This window comes from Marmota monax, unplaced genomic scaffold, assembly GCF_021218885.2.
Source record: "Marmota monax isolate L192 unplaced genomic scaffold, Marmota_monax_Labrador192_F-V1.1 WCK01_AAM20220418_F8-fsc00130, whole genome shotgun sequence".
Taxonomy (NCBI): domain Eukaryota; kingdom Metazoa; phylum Chordata; class Mammalia; order Rodentia; family Sciuridae; genus Marmota; species Marmota monax.
In genome coordinates, this window is record NW_026693244.1 from 4,759,567 (window position 1) to 4,776,465 (window position 16,899).

At 36.4% G+C, this 16,899-nt stretch overlaps 1 long non-coding RNA gene across 1 annotated transcript in view; it reads right to left on the reverse strand.

Annotated features, from left to right (window-relative positions):
- The window catches only part of LOC124100589 (uncharacterized), a 58,137-nt gene that overhangs the window by 29,673 nt on the left and 11,565 nt on the right, over positions 1-16,899 (reverse strand). Inside the window, exon 2 of the long non-coding RNA XR_006854356.2 lies at positions 11,940-12,086. This is a non-coding gene — a long non-coding RNA (uncharacterized LOC124100589). The remainder of the gene's footprint in view (positions 1-11,939; positions 12,087-16,899) is intronic.

The following is a 16,899-nucleotide window of genomic DNA, read 5'->3' on the forward strand; positions in this document are numbered from 1 at the left end:
GAGAAAGAGAGGGGATGGGGAAGTACTTGGGACTGAACTCGAGCAAATTATATTCCACGCTTTTATAATTATGTCAATATAAATTCTATTGTCATATAGAACTAAAAAAAAGACAATAAAAAAAGGAAAGAAAATAACAATCTTTGTTCCATGAATGGCCATTGTCCCCTAGGCCCTTGGAGATGATTGATTATATGTGTGTGAGTTTGTTTCGGGGCTACATATTTTGTTCCATTCCTCTGTAAGTCTATCCTCTCACTATTTCTATGGATTTTTATAACTATAACTTTGTAATGTGTTTTGAAAGCAGGTAATGTGAGTTCTTATTTTTCAGAATTTGTTTGTCTATTCTAATTTACTTGTCTTCCATACAAATTTTAGAATCAGCTTATCATTAAGAAAAATCTCACTGGGACTTTGATGAGGACTGTTTTTAGATGTACAGGTCAAATTGGGGAAAGATGATGTCTGAACATTGAGACTTCTAATTCATGAACACAGCATCTCTCTCCACTAATTAGGTCTTGGGTTTTTATTTCTTTCATCAATGTTTTATAATTTTAAACATCCAGATCCTTTACATGTTTTGTTTTATATACATTTAAATATTCTTGTGCTATTGAAAGTATTATCATTTTGTAGTTTTCAAATTCCAAACGTTTGTGCTAATAAATAGAATACAATTGACTTCTGATTATTGATCATGTATCCTATGACATTACTAAACTCACAAGTTCTGGAATGTCTTTTGTTAGTTCTTTGCGATTTTCTACATAAATAATCATTATCATCTGCAAACAGACAGTTTTATGTCTTCCTTTACAAACTTTATGCCTCTTTTTCACCTGCCTTATTGCATTGGATAGAACTTTGGTATAATGTTGAATGAGAGTGATGAAAGAAGATATTTTTCTTTGTTCCTAACCTCAGAGAGGGATAAGTAATTTCAAAGGGAACTTCACTTCATAGTCATGTGTTATTGAGACCAAAGTATTTCATTAATTAAAGATATTACAAAATCAAAACTAGTGGGAAACTTTGACACATCTCCATTTTGTGTCATTGTTCTTTTTAGTTACACAAGACAGCAAAATCTATTTTGACATATTTTTTAAAGCATAGACTATATCTTGTTCTAATTCAGTCCCCAGTACTTTTCCTTCCCCTTCTCTCCTCCCACATCCTACTCCCTTCTCTCTATTGGTCTTTCTGCCATTTACCAATAGTTAGATTTTTTAATTAACTTTTTGTAGATGTACAGGATGGTGAGATTCGCCGTGGCATATTCATATATGTACATAGGAAAGTGATGTCGGATTCATTCCACTGTCTTTCCTTTTTCCGTCCTTCTCCCTTCCCTTCATTCCCGTTTGTCCACTCCACTGAACATCTATTCTTCTCTCCACCCCCCATGCCAAGTCAATACCAAAAGACCAAAGGTCAAATTTTGTTGTTGTTGTTTTTAACAGATCAATTTGAAATTTTTTTTGAACATTTAGAGACTCTGAATAAAGTAAAATAATCTAAATGATTACATCTATATACAAAAATCATGTAAGTGTATGTCATTACGACATTAACCATAGTTTAGCTCAGACAATCTTGTTTCAGAAGGCCTCTGTCTAGTAGAGGCCTGCTCTGTGCTCTCTGAGCACCTCGTCTGCTCATCATTGGTTCTTTAGGCCTCCCCAAGTCCTGATGTTCAATGCCAATGTGCCCAGTGCTTTGGCTTCTCACACATCTCTTGCCAACAGAAGGACATACTCAGCCTCGTGTGTTAGGGCTGGAGAGGAGAGGCTGACACGTGGAAAGGAAAACAAAAGCCTCATGGCCCTGTATTCAGTCCTTTCATCAAAAAGTTGCTGGTAGAACTAGGCATGGTGGAGCACACCTGTGATCCCAGAAACTTGGGAGGCTGAGGCAAGAGAATCGCAAGTTGGAGGCCAGCCTCAGCAACATAACGAGAAACTGTCTCAAATTTTTTTTAAAACAAGGGCAGGGTGGGGACTGGAGATGTGCCTCAGTGATGAAATGCCCCTGGGATGAATCCCCAACACCAAAAAAATAAACTTTCTGGTAGAAATTTTACCTATTGGTATGTATATGTATATTTATCAGAAATGCATACACACGGTCACCATGGGACATGTGCAGGAATGTTAATAGCAATACTATTCATAATTGCCAAAAAACCGTATACAACCCATATATTCCTCTATAGTTGATAGGGCTGGGAACAGAGTGAAATAAGTGAAAAAACTCCTTAGGAGCAAAATTAAGGGGGATGCCAAAAATCCTCAAAGTCAAGATAAATAAGATTGAAAGCCATATTTCAAAATAAAAATTAATACAAAAACCCATGAATGAAACATCAAAATTCTTAATAATGGCAGACTTAGTTTTACTAATTTTTCTGTTTGTTTCAGATCCCACAGTGGTTCATCATGGACGGATAGACTAGGCAAATAAATTATGATATACAGTAGCATGTCCTATAGCAAGGAGAATGAGTTACAACTACACCCAAAAATATGGGTGAATCTCACAGATATGATGCTAAGTAAAAGGACCCACCCTCAAAATTGTAGGCACCTGTGATTCTATTTATATCAAGTTCAAAAACAGGCAAAACTAATCTAGGATATTAGAAATCAGAACACTGCACCCCTTTTAATGTAGATGGAGGCAGGGTGGTTGTTGGACCCTACGAATATTCTATTTCTTGGTCTGCATGTTACATGAGTTTTAGAGAATTCATCAATCTGTTCTTTGTGATTTGTACGATTTTTGTATGTGTTTTACTTCAATTAAAACTTTTTTTAAAAAAAAAATTGTCTTACTCAGAACCTAAAATATATAGAAGCAACTTTGAATTGAAACGAGTCCTGTGGAGGAAGTGAAAGAAAAGCAATCAGAGCTGTGGGAGGCAGCTTTTAGGGCACTACTTTATTTCTGGGCTCCTATCCTTGGCTAACCCCAAGGCCAAAATAAGTAAAGTGGATTCTTCATTAGCAAGCATGGCTAGCACCCAATCAACACCATGTGTTCCACCCATTCAGAACACTGGACTGTCAGGAGTTAACTCTCCGTTGGGCATGATCCACCAAGTATTAATTACAACTGCTGCTTGCTCAGATTTTTCTGGGGAGACAGGACAGCCAAGATTTCATACAAATCCCAAAAGAACCTTTCCCCTGGAAACCGGACCCTGCCATGTCAGACATGACAAGGCTTCCAGGCAATGGACAAGGCAAGCGTCCAGGAGACTGGCAATCACTGGCCAGCTCTTCCAACACCCGACATGGCTGTCAACATGACCAGCACAACACCTCCTAAGACCACCCCGGAAACCACATGCTGTATGGTGTGGCAGGAACCACCAGAAGCAGGAGACAGCTATTTCAAAATGCAAATTAGGATCAAACATGGTAAATCGTGGCCTAGTTCCTAAACAAGAACAGAATCTCCCCTGGCTACCAACAGTGTCTAGCCTCACTGCCAAGCCTACAGAGGCTTTCAGTGGGTACAGCCTGCTGCAATGGATTTTAATGGCCCTCAAGAAGAAGGTATAGGTGTCCTACATATGGGATGACAGAAGATAAAGGGTTAAGCTAAGTGAAATAAACCAGTACACAAGGATAAATACTGTGAGATTCCTTTCATGACAGATAACTGGAGTGGTCAATTTTATAGACAAAAAATAAAATAGTAATTGCCAAGGGCTGGGATGGTTGTGAGGAGGAGAGTTGTTATCTAATTGGCTCAGGGTTTCCACTGTGAAAGAAACCCCAGAAACAGATGGTAATGATAGTTGTACAACAACGTAAATATACTGAACTGTCCATCTAAAGCTGGTTAAAATGACATATTGTATATTTTATCATTTTTTTAAAAAACAGGTCTGGGGGAAGTGACATTTTCAACCATACTCCACCCCCCCCATCTATGAAGTTATCTTGTCCTTCATTAGTTCTACCCACTGGGCTGTGTTCTGACCCAGTTCTACCAGCAGGCTCTGTTCTAGTTTCTCCAAAATGTGTGTTTGAGATAAACAGACTTTCTTTCTTCTTCCCCAACATAACTCCTCACCGCATACCTATCAGGGGACTGAATTGACCTGTAGAATTATATTAAAAGACTGTATCAGAATATTAAAGATACACTCCAGGGACCATTCTGAACAAGATGGCAAGAAGGAGGGTGAGTAGCAGCCCTCAGTGTTATCCCAGCGATGATTTCTGCAGAGCCCTTAATTCCACTAACGGCTTTCTTCAGACTTTTCCTTACCAGATATTTCTTTCTAAATGTAGCCTTGGATACCCTGCTCTAGAAAAAAAAATATATTTTTTAGGAAAGAAGCTCAAAACTCATTACCACAGAGGCATAAAGATAAAGTTTTAACTTTCAACTCCAGCAGAGATATTAACTCACATTTGATCTGTGAATATGACCTTAGGAAAAACCTAAGCATGGGATTTCAGGGAGTAAATAAAGGTGGTAGGACAGGAGGTGGAAGAAGGTCTAAAGAAATTCTGGAAAGAATATTTAATGGCCTTCTACTTATCATTACAGGCAGCCTTGAGCTTCCCCTCATGAAGATTTATTTCTATTAGGGATCTTGAAAGATTCATGAGAATAAGGAAGGGGGGAAAAAAGGCCAAGAACTTTGGGGAAGTAAGTGTAATAGCTAATTTTTTACCATTTACTATACACATTGTCCCATCTAACTGCCTTCTAAGGGAGAATGTTATTTGGAAAAATACCAAGAAGAAAATAATTTCCTGTTTGTTAATATCTATATACTAACCCGTGGATAATATTTGAGTTGTTGGTTTGTTGTTGTTGCTATTCTAACATTTTCACATTTCCCTTTCTCTTCATTTCCAACTTCCTCTCTTGCATTCAAAATACCAAAATCCTGAGATAGGAGAGTATTGAAATCAAGATCATTGTTTGGAGTCAGATAATCTGGTGTTAGAATTTACCATTTACTAGTTCAATAATGTGTGTGTGTGTGTTTGTGTGTGTGTGTTTGCAACATCAAATCATGTGTCCAAGGGATGCATGTATAAGAACAAATCCTATGTGATAAAATACTTTTGAATGTATCTGAAAATGTGAAACAAAACTAAAAACTATGAATATATTATATCTGATTAGGTTTGCATCAGAGAAAATATTTTTGCAATCCAAATTGTATCCACCCTTCCAATATTTATGATTCTATAAATATCTGTTCAACAACAAATATATGTTAGGCATCACAATAGGATAGGTGATAAAAAATTAAGGTTCGGGCCTGATTCTCAAGTAGTTTAAAGTCCGGTAAAGGATCCAGGCAAGCTGACAAGTATATGAGTAGCATGGTAAGTTATAACACCAAGAGTGACATCATGCAATGGTATTGCAAAAAAGAGGTGCCTCCATATGAGTTGAAACACACTAAGGGACAAAGTGGGGGAATTCCAAGCAGGAGAGAAGAGCATCTTCAAGGATGCAGAGACCTAAATTGATGTCACTCCCAGGGTATAGCAAGTGGTTTGTGCTGAAAAACAGGTGAGGTCTGTGGTAGGAAACAGGACTGGTCCAGTAGACCATGGCAGTTTAGAGGGTCTTGCCAGGCTCTAAAGGGTAGATTTTGCCCAGTGGTCACAGGAAGCCATGTAAGGCTTTTAACCCAGTGGTAACACAATGAAATGTCCACTTCCCTAAGACAACTTAGTCATTATGTGGAAACTGGACTGGAAGGAAGTGGAACAAGGTGACCCATGAAAGCCTCTGCAGTTGTTCAGGTGAGGAAGAATGGGGCTTCAAGAACATATGCAAGACACTATGTCAGGGACACTGGACAGAATTTGGTGAAGAGCAGGACATAAGAGCAAAGTCCTTACATTGGTCCCAGTATTGTGGGCTCATTTTTCCTGCAAATGAAGAATGTGCTTCCTCCAGTGAGCACAAGACACAGAAATCTAAAGCCTCATGAATGCCATCTATAAGGTTAGGGCGCCATGTGAAAGAAACCCTTAGTTCCTTTGATCTGATCCATCTCATAGCTTCATCTCACATACTTTTCACAAGGGCTTAGTATATAGGAAACCATGCTGAAAGCTGATCCTTCTATATACACTGCATCCTTGCCAACCCTCAATGTGCAAACGTAGGCTGTGCTCAACTCACACATGTGTGCTTGTGCAGAATTATTTTCTTCAGATTCCTAAAATATAATTTCATGTGGTTGTCATCATGGGGCAGCACACCTTTATTTTAAAAAACCACAATGAGAGCATCTGGGCTTCTTAAGACTCCTAAAACTCATAAATGTCCTTAATTGATCTGTAGGTCAAGTGCTGCCAGGCATCCACCTGGGTCAGCTGAAACACATCCACACGTGGCCTGTCTGCCCCAACCCTAGCCGTGCAGTTAGCCAAGGCTGTCAGTGATACCCTCTGGGCTCAAGTGTCTTTGGGACTAATTGCCTGCAGAACACAAATAGAGCACATTTATTCTCCCTACCTTAGGAAATATTTAGTTTTATGAATTTTTCATTACAGCCTCTATCTTTAATAAAGATGCATGTGAATATCAGCTACAAAAATATTCATCAAATCACTCTCTGCAATAGTTAAAATTTACAATTCATCTGAATTTCCAGCCATAGGATACAATTAAATGAAAACCCATCTATATAATGAGATAGTAGGTAACTCCTAAAAACTCTTTTATAAACGGATCTATTGATAGGAAAATATGCTTGCTATAGAAAGTTCACTAGAACATAGTTCCGTGAGGGCAAAGGCCCTGTGTTGTTCATCAATGTTCCCTTGGAACCTAGAACAGTGTCAGTCACACCGAAGGCATTCATTAAACACCCGTTGATTGAATTAATATAAGAAGTGAGAAAGCATGTGACAAGACTGGCACCATTTCTGAAAAAGGAAAGAGACGAAGGAAGGAGCTGGAAAGATATTCATCAAAATGTTAGCAGTAGTTTTCTGTGGTTGGGTGGACTATTTTTACACTCTTCCTTGTCTTGTCTTTTTTATTCCCATCTGTAAGCAGTAGAAGGTGCTACTGTAACAAGGGCCAAAACACAAAAGAAACCATTTGAGGAAGAAAATGTCCCATTACTAACTTGGTGCTTGCTTTCCAAAGGCATGTCTGAATTTACTTTCTTTTTGTGTGCCAGAATAACATTACATTATCTGTCAATAACCCCACATGTAAACCTGAAGCACTAATTTGTACTAACATGGTACAGAGTCCCGTTAGCCTACATCTGGATTGACCCACTGGCTTTAACCTTGTGATTAGCGTGGGTTCCACCTTAGCCCCTCATGACTGAGCATTGCAAAGCATCTAATTCCTCCCAACCAGGAAAGGGACATTTTACTACTCTTCACATAGATTGCCCATGTTTGCAGTTGGACTCCTCCTCTCCTTGCTACATACACCATGCATGAGAGTGTGAACACTTTTCACCCGGTTTCTCCATGGACAATTTAAAAAGGACCCAAAGATGTCACCTGCTGAGGCCAAGCCCTAGGTTCAACTTTTCTGGCCTGGAGGAAAACGGTATGCAAGAACACAAACTTTGTAAAATCAACTTGCATGGTTGCCTGGTACCAAAGCTGGGGTACATAATCCTTTCCTGGCTGAGCTAATTGGCTTAACTTGCTGATGATTTTATAGCCCCAGAAGCTGTTCTCTGATTACCAGAATGAGAATTGCCAAATGATCTTAAACCACAGCCCAGACGGCCAAGCGCCACTAGAAGAATGTTTGGGGAACGAGCTATTTTAAACCAAGGCTCCTGTGGGTATAAGGATCCTTTTCTGTCTAGACTCCTGGTAACACCTGTTGCTCACTCATCGTGCCCCAGTCCACCTCCCCCTTAGCAGCAATGCAGCCAACACAAACCATGGCCACCTGACAGGGCCTGAAGACGTGGCCACATGAACAGCAGATCCAGGCAGCCCAGGGATCGCATGCTCTGGCACAGCCTACTGAGCCACAGAACTCTGCTGCCAGGTGTCAAGGAGCCATTTGCGGGAAGAGTACAGATCTGGCAAGACAATCTTCTAAACTCTCAGCATAGCCAAGGAAATGGAGACTTCTTCCTGAGTCTATCATGGTGTTCATTTTTGCCATTCGGGTCAGCAACAAGCAAGGATCAGAAGATGGCAGCGTTTCAGTCCAAACAAACTCCACACCTAAGTCCCTTGATCACACCCCCAGTAGGCAGTTGTTTGGCCTGTTCATGAATCCTCTGGTAACCAGGATGATCAACTAATTTGGGAACATTATTCCTCAAATAGAGCTAAAGCTCTTGTTAGGGCCCTGGCTCCCCTCATTACACTTCAGAATGTCACATAGAATGAACTCAACTCTCGTGGGCAATTCAATTCAACATATATTTCTGTGTTAGGCACATAGAACAGATCAATAGGGGTAAATAAGCATGGGAATCCTCAGGGATTTTGGCAATATCTAGAAGCTTAAAGCCTGGCTTTTAACAAGTCCTGGAGACAAGGGACTAAATGTGAACTTGAACAGGGTTGGAGATCAAATCTGAGACCACTGTGTAAAACCAGGATTCCCAAAAGGCAGTTCTCAGAGGAAAGAAAAAATAGCCACATACAAAAGTTAGTAAAGATAATACCTGATTCAATTTAGATTCTAGATGGAAAAAAATGCACAAGTGTGAACACACATAAGCATACAGCCCTAAAACCTTTTTAAACACAAGTTCATATTCTTTGAACCAAGTACTCACACCAAAATTTAACATGATAATCTCAGTTTAAAATCTTCATTTTAAATGGTCCAAAGTTATTCACACAAATAAAGCAAATCCTCTTTGGAGTAACATACTTTAAACTCAAGCCTCCAAGAATTATTAAAGTTTCTAATAACATCAGCTCAAAATTTTAAAAATCACTAAATATACAAGGAAGCATGCTACCATGATTTTGAGTCAGAACAAAAAGTGGTGTAATTAGAATCATGTACAGTTCAGATTATATAATTATCAACATTGAACATAAATGTGTTCAACATCTTTCTGGTGTTTATAAGTTTTGAGAGTATGACAAAAGAAAAAAAACCATTTATAAAAATTAACAAATAACTTTAGAGAAATAAAAAAATAGAACTTCTAGAAATAAAAAGACATAAGAGTTGAAAGCATAAACTCAGTTGGCGAGTTAAACTATACAGCTGGAGAGTATTGGAAGATTGGTTTGAAAAACTATACAAAACAGAACAGTAATACAGAAAAGAAAAAAATGCAAAAGACATCCAGAGATATGTATAAATGAGAAGGCCCAACTTATGTCCAATTCAAAATCTATTATTAAGGTTTAACACAAATTATGAGGTAGAATAATAGATCAAGAATTTTTCCAAGAAATCCACTGACTCAAGAAACCCAGTAAACACAAAGGAAAATAAGGAAAAAAAAAAGGTTGGGGTTGAGAGGACAAATAATCTCAACTGAGTATAGTGAAACTGCAGAATACAAAAAGCAAAGAGACCTTTAAAACAATGAAGGGCTGGGATTAGATTACCTACAAATAATTTACATTAACCAATAGCTGATTTCTCAGTAACTATTGGTTGGTTTCTCTGACACCTGTAAAATGATATGGGCTTAAATAGTGAAAGAAAACAAATGTCAGTCTAGTATTCTCTACCAAAGGAAATTTACTTTGAAATCAATATATTTTCCAAAAAAAAAGGCAAAACTAAGATAGAATATATAGAAACTCACTACAAAAATTTTTATAAAAAAAGTACTTAAAGAAAATGATCCTAGAAAGTAGGTTTTAGGTGTAAAAGGGAATAATAAACAAAGAAATTGGTAAACAAACAAATATGGACTATATATGATAACAAGTATGGTGATTTGAAGGGTCAAAACATCAATGTAAAGCTAAATTCCTGGCAATGATAATTATTCAAGGAGAGTAAAGGATTGATGTTAAGACATTTAATTTCTTACAGAAAGAGAATAAAGATATTAATTTCCTTTATATGTTATTAAGTGTATCTGTTAAAATTTCTATCTCTTAAAATAAATGAAATAAAGTAGTATGTTATTTTCAAAACTAGTGTAGAAAAAATTGACAACTGGTGTTAATACAAAATGAAAGACAATTAAATGGGAAATATTGAAAGGGGGGGTTAGAAAATAAGATAAAAATGGATTCAAATCAAGCAGTGATTGTGGTTTAACATAAACAGATTACATTTGCCAGATAAAAACCTAGACTGATATTTTTATGTCTTAGTGCATTGTAGTCTCACATAATCCTGGGGCTCATTTTGACCTAATCATATAAGCATGGAATATGATTTGCTTCACTTCAAGCCCCAGTGTTTCCCCTTCCCATTCCCTCTTCCCTCCCATTTTCCTTTCTCTACTGGTCTTTTTTCCACTTATTTATACATGAATAAGTAAAGAAAATGTGCTGTATATATACACAATAGAGTTTTACTCAGTCATAAAGAAGAACAAAATATGGCATTTGCTGATAAATGAAACTGGAAAACACCATGCTATGTGAAATAACCAGACTCAAAAGCCAAGGATTGAACATTCTCTCATAGGCAGAAGCTAGTTCAAAATAAGAAAAAAAGTTGGGAGACAGAAATCCCATGAAAACGTAAGGGAGATCAGTGGAGCAGAGAGAGGAAGGGAACTGAAGGGGAGAGAAGAAGGATGGGAAACAGTGGAATGAAAATGACAAAATTATGCTAGATACATATGTGCATATTTCACAGTGCATTTCACCTTTATGTGCATCTATAAAGCACTAGAATATCATTTTTTTTGTTTTTTTAATTTTGGGGGGGTTGTAGATGGACACAATACCTTTATTTTATTTATTTTATTTTATTTTATTTTTATGTGGTGCTAAGGATCGAACACAGTGCCTCACACATCCTAGGCAAGCGCTCCACCACTGAGCCACAACCCCAGCCTCTAGAGTATCATTTTTAATCCAGCTACATGCTAACTATCAGAAACAAAAAACATAAGGATGCAGAAACATTAAATATGAAAAGATGAAAGATGTCAAGCAAAATTAAAATAAAGCCCAGATTGTCATATACGTACAAAATACATTTCAAAGCAAAAAAAAGTATTATTTAGAAATGTAAATGGTCATTGCATATTTGATACAAGTTTCTATTCACTAGGAAGATATTATGAACCTGTATGCCACTAAAAAGTAGGGTTTACAAATATAATGTGAAAGTTTAAAGGAAGAAAAAGAAAAAATGCCCATTCAGTATTATAGAGAGAAATTTTAACACACTTTCTCACTGCAGCTGATAGATCAAACAAAGATATTACTAAGGATATGTAGATTTTCTCACAATATCTATTCTGACCTCTGCTGTCTTCCTGTACTGGGGGGCTGGAAAGCTAAAAACTACACTTTCCGGACTCTTTTGAATAACTCAATTTTCCTGGGACAATCCACTCTATGCCCAGTTTCCAAGCATGATTTTTAAAGCACTCCCATTTATCTTCAAAAGTGCCAAAATAATCCATTATATCTCTATCTTATCCCTTTTGCAAAAAAAAAAAAAATTTTTTTTTACAAGTGTTCTGTATTGGTGACTTAAATACCAAAAGCCATGTGATGCAGTATTTCCAAACAAGTAAACTACAATTTTCCTTTGGATTTATATGATACTGACATTCCTGGAAAATTCACATAATTAAAGTCATGCAAAAAAAAAAAAAAAAACTTAGTGTATATCACATATAAAAGTAAAATTTGAGTCTGAACTTAGATTATTTTAAACAGGTTTTCCCCCTGGAAAAAGTACCAAGACAATTTAGCAAGTCATTCGGAATGAGGAAAAATTCATCACTGTAGGAAGCTGTCCTATGCATCACAGAACATTAAGCATTTACTGCTGCTTACCTGATAAAGGCCAGTAGTGTATCCTCCAGTTACTGGACAAAATCAAAACACCTCATACCTGGTGGCTTCAGCCCAGTTCAGAACCACTGGATGCCAATGGCAGAGCTATTAGGAGGCCATTTCATATTATAGATGAACATCAGGAACCTGAATAACAGCATATCATGAGCTCTGAACCGCATAATTTTTTTTCACACCAGTAAACTTCAAATATCAAAAAATAAGTTAGACAGTGGCTATAGGCCTGATTTACCATATCCCTACCCTAGAAAGCACTTTCAAAAATTATCTTCTCAAAAAAAAAAAAAACACTATTTTAGAATAGTTTTAGATTGACAGAAAAAAATTATAAAAGCATACAGAGAGTTCTCATATACATCACACTCAGTTTTCCCTGTTATGAACCTCACATTAGATTGGTACTTGCCTTAAAATGGCCACTGTTCCTCTGGTGTCTTCCAAGAACAGTCAAGTCCAGTCTGATTATCAGAAAACTCCCAGTGGAGGGATTTGGTATCAAATACCTGGCCAGTACTACAAAACTAATAAGGTCATCAAAAATAAGGGAAATCTGGCTGGGGATGGTGGTGTGTGTCTGTAGTCCCAGCTACTCAGATGGCCAAGGTAGAAGGTTTGGGAGTTTGAGGCCAGTATTGACACAATATTAACAGAAGCCCATAATTTATTCATAGTTCCTTATCCCCTCTAGGACTCCACATTACATTTAATGGTAGTGTTTCCTTGGGCTCCTATTGGCTATGAGTTTCTCAAATGTTCCTTGTTTAACACGGAACATACATATTCGTTTATTTTGGGATTGGTTGTTTTGTTGTTGTTGCTTCTGAGATAGGGCCTTGCTAAGTTGCCCAGGCTGGCCTCGAACTCCCAAACCTCCTACTTTGGCCTCCTGAGTAGCCAGGACTACACACATACACCACCATCCCCAGCCAGGTTTTCTTATTTTTGATGACCTATAGTTTTGTAGTCCTGGCCAGGTATTTGATACCAAATCTCTCCCTTGGGAATTTTGTGATAATCAGAATGGACTTACCTGTTCTTGGAAGACACCAGAGGAGAGGTGCCATCATCATCACATGGGTCAAGGGTACACATTCTCAACATGACTTATCATTGTTGTTAACCTTCAGCACCTAGCTGAGGTAGTATTTGTCAGGTTTTCCCACTGAAAAATTACAATTATTCCCTTTTACATACTGTGCTTTCCCCCTACTCCCCTCTTATTTATTTCATTGTTTGTATCAGTATGGACTATTCATTTATATCTGGGGTTATAAGCCGATACTATTTTATCTTGTTCCTCAAATTGTTTCCAGTTTAGTCACTGGGAGCTCTCTGTGTTTCTTTGAAATTTTCCCATCATTGTGGGCTTGTCTGGATATGGGATCTGGTTTTGTTGTTCTTTTTGTGGGGTTTTGGTTTGGTTTGAGGGGTGTTGTTGTTTTGAGAGCACTTCCTTACTTTTTGGTACTACATGATACCCAAGGAGCATCTTGTCTATATCCTCCCCAGTCCTAAAACCAGCTATTTCTTCATTTTTTATATTGTAAAATGATGCTAGAAACCAAGATCTGGGTGTGAGTTATGCTTGCTGCTGCAGGAATATTCTTGCTTCTAGGATCTTTGATAAAAATAGCAAATGTACATATATATACTAACTTAGGTGTACAAACACATCAATAAATATTTCCACATGTATTCATCTACATCCATATTGGACTGAATATGAATTCATACTGATATGCCCAATCCTGATGAGCCACTACAAGACTTATTCTAGCCTCCACATCCCACTCCAATGGTGAGAAATGAGGCTCCCACCAACCACCATCCATTTTCTGATGATTCCACTTCAGCATACACATGGTTTGATAATTGTTAACCCATGCTCCCAAGGGAAAAACTGACTAGCATATACTACTTAACCAGTATGTATCTTTTTTTTTTTTTTTTTTTTTTTTTTGGCCTTTAGTTCTACAGACTCCACTCATTTCCAGAGTTATGTAGGTCCACACTTTTCCCCAGCCCATTCAATGAGGTTGCTTCACACTTTTGTAATACAACTAGATGGTTTTGTCACATTCTGCATTCCATCTGGAATCCCTGTCTTCCAAAATAATTCTTCAATTTGAATACTCTACTGTTCACTCCTTGCCTGCTTAAGTTCTGAGTTTTTACAAGTGCATATTGTTAAGTACTCACCATTACAGCATCCTACAGAATAGTCTGAACACCCAAAAAAAATCTTCTGTTATTCACCCATTACCCATTCCTCCCCACCACTGAATCTCTAGCAAACATTGATCATTTTAACCATCTCTATAGTTTTTCCTTTTCTAAAAGATCACAAAATCAAGAGCATACAGTATATAACCTTTTCATACTGACTGCTTTCATTTAGCAATATACATTTAAGATTGATGAATGACTTGGGTTACTGAATAGCTCTTTTATCACTGATATTTCATCCTATGGATATACCAAAGTGTTTATCCATTCACCTATTGAAGGACATCTTGGTTAGTTTTAGTTTGGACTGATATGTATACAGCTATTAGAAATACTCATTCAGATTTTTCCATTTTCAAATCAGTTGAGTAAATACATGCTCATTAGGTCTTATGGTAAGAATAAGACAGGATTTGCAAGAAATTATCTATCTTCTCAAGTACCTACATCATTGTGTCATTTATCTTTCCAAAGTACCTGTATCAAACTGAATAAAGGTCCTCTTGTGCTTCATCTTTGCAAGCAATGGATAGTGTTGATATTTTTGGATTTTGCCCATCTTATAAGTGTAGAATGGTATTTTATTGATGTTTTAACTTGCTATTTCCTAATGATAAATGATATTTAACATTTTTATATGCTTTTTTGAGGATCTATATGTCTTTCTTAGTAAAGTATCTGTTCAAATCTCTTTTTTCCTTACTACTGAATTTTAATAGGTTTTTGTACATTTTGGATAATAGTCTTTTATCTGATTTGCTTTGAAAGATACGTTTTATCATATGTGTAGTCTGCCAGTCTCTGGCTTGCCTTTTCATCCTTACTACCATCTCTCATAGAGACGAATTATTTCTTTTAGAAGTTCCATTCATTGGATTTTTTCATGGATTACACTTTTGATGTTGTATCAAAAGACTCATAGCCAAACACAAGGTCATCTATATTTCCTATTTTTCTTCTAGAAGTTTTGTGGTTTTGCACTATGAACATGGGTATATAGTCCACTTTGAACTAATTATTGTGAAATATCTAGGGTCTGTGTCTACATTCATGTTTTTACATAGAGATCCAGTTGTCCCTGCAACATTTGTTGAAAAGATGACCCTTTTTCCATTAAATTGCCTTTGCTCCTTTGTTAAAGATCAGTTGACTACGTTTATGTTGCTCTATTTCTGAGTTCTAATCTGTTCCATTGATCTTTGTGACTATTCAATATCCAGTTGGCTCTTCTATATAAACTTTAGAATCAGTTCGTCAATATCTACAAAATAGCTTGCTGGGATTTTGATTGGGACTACTTTGAGCCTGTAGATCAAGTTGGGAAAAACTGATGTGTTAACAATACTGAATATTTTAATCCATCAAACAGAATATTCTTCCATAAAAGACAGAGTTTTATAGTTTTCTGAATATAGCTCCTATTTGTATTTAGTTAAATTTATGCATAAGTATTTATTTTTGTGCTGTGGAAAGTTAATTTTTAAATTTCAAACTCATATCATTCATATGCACACACAAATTTAGGTACATTATAAAAGTGTTTCATTAACCAAAGTACATGTATGAAGACACAAATTGGTGTGAACATACTTTATATATAACCAGAGATATGAAAAATTGTGCTCTATATGTGTAATAAGAATTATAATGCATTCTGCTGTCATTTATTTTAAAAAATCAATAAAAAAATTTAAAAAGACAAAAAAAAGTGTTTTCAATTCCTCCCTCTTGGTCTTTATGTCATCATTTCACTATCACTCATTTCATTTACCCAAACTATAATTTTCCAGTTCACTTTTACTATTAAAGTGGGTATCTTTCTTTTAGATCAATTAAGAAAAATAAAAGGCATTATTGTTCTTTTCCAACTCTTTTTCCTTATGTAGATTTGAAATTTTGACCTACATCATTTTCTTTCTGAAGGAAAGTCTTTCAACAATTCTCACAGAGAAATTCTGGTGATCATAAATTGTTTTTGTTTATCAGATAGTGTCTTTATTTTTTACCTGAAAGGAAATTTTCAGTGTTTATAGAATTTTAGATTGGTGGAGGGGTCCTTTCAGAACCTGGAGATATTTTATTCCACTCTTTATTTGCATTGTTTCTGAAGAAAAGTAAGTATCCTATAATTCTTATCTTTGTTCCTCCATAGGTAAGACGTTTTTATCTGTTGGCTTCTTTTAAGACTTTATCATTATCTTTTATAGTCTACAATTTAAATATGATAGGCCACAGATATTATTATTACTGTGCGTATATATGTGACTGCATGACCAATGTGATTCTGCAACCTGTATACTCAGAAAAATGAGAAATTATATCCCATCTGATTCAAATGTATGATATGTCAAGATCACTGTACTGTCATGTGTAACTAAGTAAAACAAATTTAAAAAATAAAGATAAAGAAAGAAGACCAAAAAAATTTAAAAATTAAATAATTTAAATATGATAGGCCAAGCAAGGATTCATTCCATTTGGTGTTTTCTGGACTTCCTGGATCTGTTCTTTGATATCTGTCATTAAATTTGGAAATTCCTGGCCATCATCACTTTTTCTGCTGTTTTCTCTTTCTTGTCTTCATGGTATTCCAATTATACATATGATATACCTCTTGAAATTATATCTACAGGTATTGGACTGATTTGTTCTGGGTTTTGTGGGAGGTTAGGTTTCCATTCACTGACTTATCTTCAAGCTCAATGACATTTTC